Raw genomic sequence first — 10,622 nt, 5'->3', positions numbered from 1 at the left:
GTGCTCCCCAATCTCCCCCCGGGGGCCTCAATCTCATTATCTGGGAATGGCCTAGTTCCTTTGTGGCTCACAGGCTGGTGTGCTCATGTGGACACATTTACCAATTGGACCTGCTAGGCCCCGAGTTCAGATCCCTGCCCTGCCAAAAGATTCATCTTCATGTCAGAAGCCAATTGTTTCACCTGTTTTCCTTTCCTGTGCAAGTCCTGGGTCTCAGCTATGATTTAAGAATGCGTGGGCCACCCTGTGGCCATGGGAATAAGTTGTTATCCATGTCAGTTCAGTTTTACTTGTTATCATATACTCAAAAAATACACAATACATCCATGAATAACATACAAAAGAAAGAGAATAACTACACTCATTGCACGATGCAGTCCACTCATGGATGTGAATACATATCCCATGTTTCAATAATGCATTGAGGACCATTTTGACCTCCCTGGGGCTCAATCTCAGTTACTGGGAATGGCCAAGCTCCTTAGTGGCTCACAGTCTGGTGTGATCATGTGGATCCATTGAGCAGTGGGGCTTCCTAGGCTCCGAGTTCGATTCCCACCACTGCCAAAAATTCACTCTGATGTGAGAAGCCAGTGGTTACACCTATTTTCCTATGCTGTGCAAGTTCTCAGTCTCCCTAGGGTAGGAAATGTATAGACAACTTTATACTCATGGGAATAGGTTGTCATCCAGGTCACCAGAGTTATATCTTTCATCCTATACTCAAGAAAATACACAATACATCAATGAATAAGACACAAAATAAAGAGAGTGACTACACTGAACCCAAGATGCTGCCCAGCCATATTTGGAAATATAGATCCTCTGTTTAATTATGAATTTATGACTATATTGGCCCCCACCAGGACTTGATCTCAGGTCCCAGGAATGGCCTAGCTCCTCAGTGGTTCACAGGCTGTTGTGTTCACCATGACCCATTCACCAATTCTGTCTGCTAGGCCTTGAGTTCAAATTCCAGCACTGCCAAAAGATTCATTCTGATGTGAGAAACCCAAGGTTGCACATGTTTCATGTTTTCCTGTCCTGTGAATGTCTTCGGTCTCATCGAGGATGGAGAATGCTATATAGGCAACTCTATAGACAAGGGAACAGGTTGCCATTCATGTCAGCACAGTTATATCTGTCAACACACTCAATAAAATACAAAATACATACATGAATAAGACACAAAATAGAAATAATAACTACACTGAGCGCAAGATGCATACCACACCTATAGATAAAGAGAGATCCTATGTTTAAAAAAGATGGGCTTGCTATTTTGTCTAGTGCTGTGGCTTCAAATCAGGCCCTGGGCCAGTCCTGACATTCTAGTCTTCAAGGATGGTGAACTTCCCCTTCTCCCCCAGTGCAACAGAGCTGCCCAGACCTGAGTTCAAATCCCAGCTCTGACAAAAGATTCATTCTGATGTCAGAAGCAAGTTGTTGCACATGTTTTCCTCTTCTGTGAAAGTCTTGGGTCTCAACTAGGATGGAGAATGCATAGGCAACTCTATAACCATGGGAACAGGTCATCATCCATGTTAGACAGTTACACCTGTCACCATGCTTAGTAAAATACACAATACCTCCATGAATTATAGACAAAAAAAGGAGAACTATGCCGAATACAATATGCTGTCCACACATGTATGTCAATATAGATTCTATGTTTAAATTATGAATTTATGACTATAGTGGACCACCTTGGGGATCATTGTCAGATCCTGGGAATGGCCTAGCTCCTTAGAGGCTCACAGGTTTGTGTGTTCACCTTGACTTATTGGCCAATTGGTCCTGCTAGGCCCTGAGACAGATCGCAGTACTACCAACAAGTGGATCATGGAGTAAGAAGCCAAGTGTGAAATTTGTTTTCCTTTTCTCTGAGAATCCTGGGTGTCAGGCATGATGGAGAACATTTCTACAAATCTTGATGCTCTGTGATAGGATGTCATCAATGTAATAAACAGAATGGGTTTCATCATAGTAAAATCAATGGTAAATGAATGAAACAAAAAATACAAGGAACAACCACATAAGACATGTATGGACTGAACATCTACAGGTAAGTAAAATCCTATCTTTACAATGTATATAAATGGTATGTTTTCCAGGGCTGGGGCTTGAATTCAGGACTAGTGAACAGTCCTGACTTTCTTATCTTCAAGTACAGTGATCTTCCCATTCATCCATATAGCTGCAGATTTACCCAGATCCTGAGTTCAAATCCAAAGCCAGAGAGCTAATTTATTTTTAAATTTTCCTCAGCGTGGGGCTTGAACCCAGGTCGTAGCAACTCTGCCTCAGCTTTGATCACCCTATGCTGGGGTGCAGCAACTGGACAAACTGCTGCTTCTGGAATCCTAGGCCCTCAGGCCTTGCAGGAAAAACAATGCACAGAAAAAATGTTGCCTTTTTAAGTTTTCTTCTTTGCAGGGTAAGCCCCCAGGGTCTGAATGACACTTTTGCAAAGGGTACTTCATCTTGCATTGATGAAGGCTGGCAGACTACCAGAGAATCCCTAGGCCCACGTGGCAACATAGATCCTGATTTTGAATCCTCATCCTGACACCAACAAATGACAGAAGATATTTAGAAACTGGTTCCAATCCATACCAATAACAATGGAATGTTATCAATGTCACAGTTTAATGAGTTGATCATGAATGATGCTGCTATAAAATTAAACTGCAATAAATCTCCAGCAGTATTCTTTATGTTGAGGATCATTTTTGCTATTCTGGGTCTTTTTTTAATTTTAATTTTTAATTTTTGTGAACATACTGTACAGAGGGGTTACAATTACATGGGAAAGATAATGAGTACATTTCTTATCAAGCATTGCAACCTCCTCCTTTGTTTACCCTTCACATCCCTTCCCAGTCTTCCCCCGACGCCCCACCCCTGCCCACCCCCACCCCGCACGAAAGTTGTAAAGTTCGTTTTCAACATGACAACTTGTAATTAAAACAGTTGCAAAGGGTCCACCTGTATCCTAAAATGACTTGTTTTTCCCCATCTCCTCCACAAATTATACCGACATCAAATATAGTGTAAGCAGGAGTTATACTGTGGGGGAGGGACATACAAAGCAACAAAGAAATAATCTTATAAATGAGTTAGAAACAAATGCATGAAAGAAAAAAAACATTTAAATATATATGTAACGGTTCATTATCCTAACATCACATTATCTTACCTTTTCTGCTTGACTCATACATATGCTAGACATTGCAAATAAGGGAAACCATGGGACAAATGTTTCTTTGGGCTTGGCTTACTTCACTTAATATAATTTTTTCCAAGCCTTTCCATTTCCTAACAAATGGGGCAATGTCATTCTTTCTGATGGAGGCATAGACTTCCATTGTGTATATACCACATTTTCTTGATCCATTCATTTACTGATGGGCATCCGGGTTGGTTCCATATCTTAAGTATGGTAAATAATGCTGCAATAAACATAGTTGTGCTGGTAGCTTTAGTGTGGTCTTGTTTGTAAACATTTGGGTAAATGCCCAAAAGTGGGATTGCTGTGTCATAGGGGAGCTCTATGTGAAGTCTTTTCAGGAACCTCCATACTGCTTTCCAAAGTGGTTAAACAAGTTTAAACTCCCACCAACAATGAAGTAAGGTTCCTTCCTGTCCACATCACTCTAGCATCTGTTGTTGTTAGAGTTCTTGATTATAGCCATTCTAACTGGGGTGAAGTGGTATCTCAATGTTGTTTTGATTTGCATTTCTTTTATGGCTAGGGAGGATGAGCATTTCTTCATGTGTCTACTGGCCATCCTTCTTTCTTCTTCAGAGAGTTTCTCTTCAAATCTTTAGCACACTTATTTATTGGGTAGTTGTTTCTTTGAGGATTTATTGTTGGGGGATTTTGCCAAAGTTTTGAATCAGCTTGAGTAATTTGGGAGTGGTGTCTATGGCATTTTTTAAATACAAGATCATGTCATCTGCAAAGAGGGAGAGTTTTATTTCTTCTTTCTCTATTTGGATATCCTTTATGTATGAACCTTGTCTTATTGCTGTAGCTAGGCATTCTAATTCTAGGTTGAAGAGAAGATGTGAGAGTGGACATCCTTGTCTTGTTCCTGAGTTAAGAGGAAATGGCTTTAGGTTTTCACCATTAAGTATAATGCTGGCTGTAGGTTTGTCATATACAGCCTTTATGGTATTGAGGAATGTTTCATGGATTCCTAATTTTTCCAAAACATTCATCATAAAGGGGTCTTGGATCTTGTTGGATGCTTTTTCTGCATCTATTGAGAAAACCATGTGGTTCTTATCCTTGCTCTTGTTGATGTGATGAATAATATTAATTGATTTGCATATATTGGACTAGCTTTGCAACCCTGAAATGAATCCTGTTTGATCATGGTTTATGATTTTTTTGGATGAATTGTTGAAGTCGATTGGCCAAAATTTTGTTGAAAAATTTTGCATCAATGTTCATCAAAGAAATGGGTCTATAGTTTTCTTTCTTTGATGAGTCCCTGCTGGTTTTGGGATGAGGGATATGATGGCTTCATAGAATGTGTTCGGTAGTGAACTTTCTCTTTCAATTTCATTGAAGATTTGGAGGAGTATTGGTGTGAGCTCTGCTTTGAAGGCCTTGTAGAATTCCGCTGTAAAACCATCTGGTCCTGGACTTTTCTTAGCTGGTAGGTCTCTTATAGCTGTTTCGATTTCAATGCTTGATATTGGCCTGTTAAACTGGTTTAACTCATCTTGGTTTACTTTTGACATGTCAATATTTGCTAGGAAAATGTCCATTTCTGCCAAGTTCTCAAACTTATTAGCATAAAGTTTTGAGAAGTATTCCCTTAAAATGTTGTGAATCTTGGTTGTTTCCATGGTAATGTTTCCATTCTCGTCTCAGATTTTATTTATTTGGGTGTGTTCTCTTCTTTTTCTGATAAGATTTGCTAAGGGTCTGTCAATTTTGTTAATTTTTTAGAAGAACCAACTCTTTGTTTTGTTGATTCTTTCTATAGTTTTTTTTTTATTCTAATTCATTTAATTCTGATTTAATTTTAATTATTTCTTTCTGTCTACTGGATTGGGGTTTTCTTGCTTCTCTTTTTCAAGGAGGTTCAGATGTCTTATTAAATTGTTTGTTTCAGATCTATCCAATTTGTTGATATTGGAACTCAGAGCTATAAACTTGCCTTTGAGTACTGCCTTTGCTTTTTCCCAGAGTAGCTGGTAACTTGTGTGCTCATTTTTGTTGAATAGCATGAACATTTGAATTTCCTTTCTAATCTCATCCATGACCCACTCGTGATTCAGCAGTGTGTTGTTCAGCCTCCATGCGTTACCAGACTTTCATTGGTGGCTTTTGGTATTGAGTTCTAATTTTATTCCCTTGTGGTCTGAGAGAATGCAATGTATTACTTCAATGTTTCTGAATTTGGAAAAGTTTGGTTTGTGGCCTAAAATGTGGGCTATTTTAGAAAATGTTCCAAGTGCTGCTGAGGAAAACCTGTATTCTCATGCTGCTGGGTGAAATATTCGGTAGATGTCTGTTAAATCTAGTTGATCTATGCAGTTGTTTAGAACTGCGGTTTCTCTGTTGAGTTTTTGCCGAGTTGATCTATCTAGAGGGTAGAGTTGTGTTTTAAAATTCCCAACAATTAATGTCTTTGGATCTATGTGGGATTTGAGGGAAAGTATTGTTTCTTGGATAAATTTGGGTGCTCCGTTGTTTGGCGAATAGATATTTAGAACTGTAATATCCTCCTGAAGGATAGATCCCTTAATTAGTATGTAGCGACCTTCTTTATCTCTTCTCACGAATTTTAATTTGAAGTCTATTTTATCTGATATTAGGATTGCAACTCCCGCCTGTTTATCTGGGGTCATTTGCTTGGTAGATTTTGCTCCAGCATTTAGCATTGAAAATGTGTTTGTTTTTACAGGCAAGATGTGACTCCTGAAGGCAGCAGATAGAAGGATCTTGATTTTTAATCCAAATGGACAGTCTATATCGCTTAATTGGAGAGTTAAGTCAGTTAATGTTAAGATAAATGACTGAGAGGTATTTGGTAGTTCCTGCCATGTTATCGACCTTCTTGGGGTTGCGAAAACTGGGTTCTTCCTATGGTTCTTGGATTCTCAGTTTGGGTGCAGTTTCTTCTCCTTTATTGTGGTCTTGTTGGTTTTCTATGTGTAGGACATCTTAAGAAACTTTTGTAGGGCTGGTTTGGTGGAGATGTATTGTTTCCATTTTTCTTTGCTATGGAAGGTTTTTATTTGGCCCTCAGTTATGAAGGAGAGTTTAGCTGGGTACAGTATTCTTGGTTGATAGTTGTTTGTTTTTAGGGCTTGACATACATCATTCCAGGCTCTACTTGCGTTGATTGTCTCTGCAGAGAAATCTGAGGTGACTCTAATTTGTTTCCCTTTATAGGTGATTAATGTTTTCTCCTTCAGCTTTTTGGTGTGAGTTGATCCTGTGTGGATTATAATGTGCAGGTGGTATGTCCTTTTCTGATCTGGTCTATTTGGACTTCTAAAAGCTTCCTGTAGCTGAATAAGCCTATCTTCTTGCATGTTTGGGAAGTTCTCTGCTAGGATCTTGTTAAACAAATTTCCTAGACCATTAACTTTTGTTTCTAGGTGGTCCTCTACACGCATTATCCTTTGATTAGGCCTTCTGAAGGTGTCTTCCAAGTGTTGGATAGATCTCTCATATTTCTTGGACTTGTCTTGGATGGTTGTATGTTCTTTCTCTATAATATCTAGGCTGTCCTCATTCCCCAAGATTCGATATTCTGCAAGGTCTAACCTGCTGTCAAGACTTTCTACTTTGTTGTTTATTTCTTTTCCTTCTAATTGGTCTGCTTGGATGGCTTCAAATTCTTTCTTGAAGCTTTGTTTTAGATCTTGTATGAACTTCTTTACTTCCTTAATTTGGTGTTCATTGTTTATTCTCAAATCACTTAGTTGATTGGTTATGGTTTCCTTGGACTCCCATTCCTTCTGTTGGCTTCCATTCAGCATTCCCTTTGTGGTCTCCCTGACTTCCTTCTGCTCTTTGTTAATGGATCCCATGAATGCCTTTAGTGATCTTTGTGTATTCTCTACCTGGTCTCTCAATTCCTGTATTACTCTTTGATTAGCTTTCTTCCTTTCATGCTATTCTTGTAGTTCTCTTTGAGTGTTGTCAGGCTGTTCACGCCATTCCTGCCTTTCTCTTTGAGTATTCTGAAGCTTCTCACGCAAATCCTTTATCAGTTTTTAAGTAGCTTCCTCACACTCAGGATATTCCTGTATAAACCTTTGGATTGTCTCCTCTCTCTCCCTCTCACGCTCAGAGTCCTTTGTAGGTGTTCACTCTTTTCCTTCATTGACCTATTGTTTGCCTCCTCTCACTCCCTATCACACATATACAGAGTCTTTTGTATGTTTTCAATCTTTTCCTGCATTGACCTTTTGTTTGCCTCCTCTCTCTCCCTATCATGCTTATACAGAGTTGTTTGTATATTTTCAATCTTTTCATTTATCATGTTTGCCAGCAGTTTTTGTAGAGCTATTTGGGAACTCTCTTCTGGATTATTCATTATCTGTTCTGTCCCCTGATTATCATGCGTGGGAGTGGAGATAGCCAGACTTGCTATTTTTCTTGTGGTTTTCCGGCTTACTCTGCCCGTTTGGAATGAAAGTAATACCAGTTTTGTGCTAGAACACTAACATAAGGCAAGCATCAACCAAAGTCTGAATTTGCAGAGTCAATAGTCTGCAGATTCAATCTAGTTCAACAGATACCTCTTTTCAACATCAAACAACTATATATTAGTGGGCTACGGACTGCAAAGAAGAATTTGGTAAACCAGAAATTATTAGGGTTAGGGAGAGATGTGGGTAAAAAATAGGAATAGAGTGATCACAAAATAGAAAATAGTTTGGATAGGATGAATGTAGAGAGAGAGAAAACAAGAAGAAAGAGAAAGGAAAAAAGAGATGAGAAAAAATAGAAAAATAAAAATTAATAATATTCAGATCAAGAACAAACTATTCAAAGAACGTTAATATAATGAGAGAAGGGGAGGGATATAAACGAGATGTGAAAACCTTAAAAATAAAAATACTTAAAATATTATATATGTATAAAGAGGTAGTACTGCTATTAAGGAATTTAAGTTTCAGAGGTTTTGAATTGAGTAATAAATTTGTGGAATAAGTGTGTACACAATGTGTGATAGGGTCTAATAATCAAATACGGGTTTATCTGAGGATGTGCAGAACAACAATTTAGTCCCATAAAGAAGAACAAAAGAGAGGAAAAGGTGAGAAGGATAAGGAAGAAAGAAATAAAAGATCAGAAGTTCAGTTTAGACAAGCAAAAAACAAAAAGAAATTATTTTTTAAAAAAGAAAAAAAGAAAAATACGCACACACGCATGTATCCCTAAAATAAAGATTATAAGGGGGAAAAATTACTAGAAAACAATTTTTTTCAAAAAAGGTGGAAATTAAAAATTAAAAATTAAAAAAAGTTTTAGAAAAGAAAAAAAAAATTGTAAAAGGTACAAAAAGAAGAAGAAGAAAAAAAAAGTTCTTTAATTTTTTGGGGAAGGTTGGGAAAAATCATGTATCTCCCTTGTGCATGTAATCAGCCTGTGGTTGGAGTCTCTGGTCTGTTTGTGGTCCTGTGGCTTGGTTGTTTTCTTAAGTCAGTTTGTTTGGATGGGCAGAAAAATGGTCTGCTTTACCCAGGATTTTGCGATCCTCCTCCCATGTTAGTTCAATGGGAGGGAGGGTCTGCTTTGAGTATCACAAATGAGGGAGATGGCTTTTTCCCCAAGTTTGGAGATGCTGTGATGAGGCCAGGTTCTGGGTAGCGTTGAGGTCTTTCAGCAAACAGTATCCTTTCCTGGGGGCTAGTTTGTGAGAAACTCACAGAGCCCAGCCTGGAGCCACTCTCAGGGTTTCTGTTTTCTGATGTCGAAGCTGCTAAAGGGAGAGGCAGCCTCTCGTTCTGATTATCCAGTGAAGAAAGCCACTCCTAGGGCTGGCGCCCGAGCTGGGTGACTTTTCACTGGTTGCAGCTCAGTCTGGCATATCACGCCATTAAGTTCTTGTGACCTGCTAAATGACTCCTTTTACTCCAAGGCCTGAGTTGGAGCTAGCAGCTCCTCGGAGCTTTGTTGGTATCCAAGATGGAGATCTCTGGTACTGGGGGTGGAGGGGTGGCCTTCCCTCCTCTGCTCCCTGCGAAGGAGTGAGGATGTCAGGCTTCTACTCACGCCGAGTCTTGGATCCTGGGTCGTCTCTGGTCTGCGAACTGCAGGATGAACATGTCTGCTCCTTGTCGGTTCTTGCTGGTGTTGAGTAGAATTCGCTCCCAAGCCGCATCTGGCTCTTTTGTCCCGGACTCTCTCTGTTTCAGGTATTGCAGTACAGCCTCAGCTGCTGCCACTGCCGCCGCAGTGACAGCTGCTGGCAAGAGCTCAGATCTGTCTCCTTGCCTGGATTTTCCCTCTCTGGCCTAACTCTCTGTCCTGTGCTGGCACACTTGGTGTGATTCTCTGGCTTAGGACTGTTCACTGGAACTCTAAAACTGCTTTCTATGCTTGTTTAGCCTCCAGTTTCTCCTCTACCATCTTCCCAGAAGTGTATTCTGGGTCTTTTATTGTGGAATCAACCCAGAAGCCCCTCAGTAAATGAATGGATCAAGAAAATGTGGTATACATACACAATGGAATTCTATACCTCCATCAGAAAAAATGATATTGCCCCATTTGTTGGGAAATAGAAAGGCTTGGAAAAAATTATATTAGGTGAAGTAAGCCAGGTCCAAAGAAGCATAGGTCCCATGGTTTCCCTTATTTGCAATATCTAGTATATGTCTGCGTCAAGCAGAAAAGGTAAGATAAGTTGATGTTAGGGAAATGTACCCTAAGAAATGTATTCAAATGTTTTCTTTTTCTTTCATGCAATTGTCTCTAACACATTTATAAGATTATTTCTTTGTAGATTTCTATGTCCCTCCCCAACGTTATAACCCCTGCTTTCACTGTATTTGATGTTGTTATAATTTGTGGAGGGGAAGGGGAAAAACAAATCATTTAAATAGGGATTCAGGTGGACCCCTTGCAGCAATGAGATGTTATGTCCAAAACGAACATTACAACTTTGGTGGGGGAGGAAGTGTGGGAGGATTTGTGGGGGGCAGGGAGGAGGATGCAAATGGATGGGAAGGGGAAACAAAGGAGGAGGCTACAATGCTTGATAAGTAATGTACTCATAATCTCGCCCATGTAATTGCAACCCCTCTGTACAGTATTTTCACAGTAGTATATAAATATATATATATATAGTATATATATTGTATATATACTATATATATATAGAATATATATTATGTATATACTATAAATATATATATATATTTAGTATATATATTATATATATACTAAATATATATAATATATATACTGTATATATAATAAAATAAAATAAAATTAGACTGCATCATTTCAGGAGGATGATTGATTTTATTTATTATTTATGAAGTATAAAAAGAATATTATTAATTACAGGAACACAATAATTTCATGATACTGATTGATTTCATTAGTAGTTTAAGGATGAAAACAATAACATTAATTATAT

This window comes from Dipodomys spectabilis, unplaced genomic scaffold (assembly GCF_019054845.1).
Source record: "Dipodomys spectabilis isolate Male_0828 unplaced genomic scaffold, ASM1905484v1 ptg000161l, whole genome shotgun sequence".
NCBI classification, from domain to species: domain Eukaryota; kingdom Metazoa; phylum Chordata; class Mammalia; order Rodentia; family Heteromyidae; genus Dipodomys; species Dipodomys spectabilis.
Note: the sequence above shows the minus strand (reverse complement) of the source record.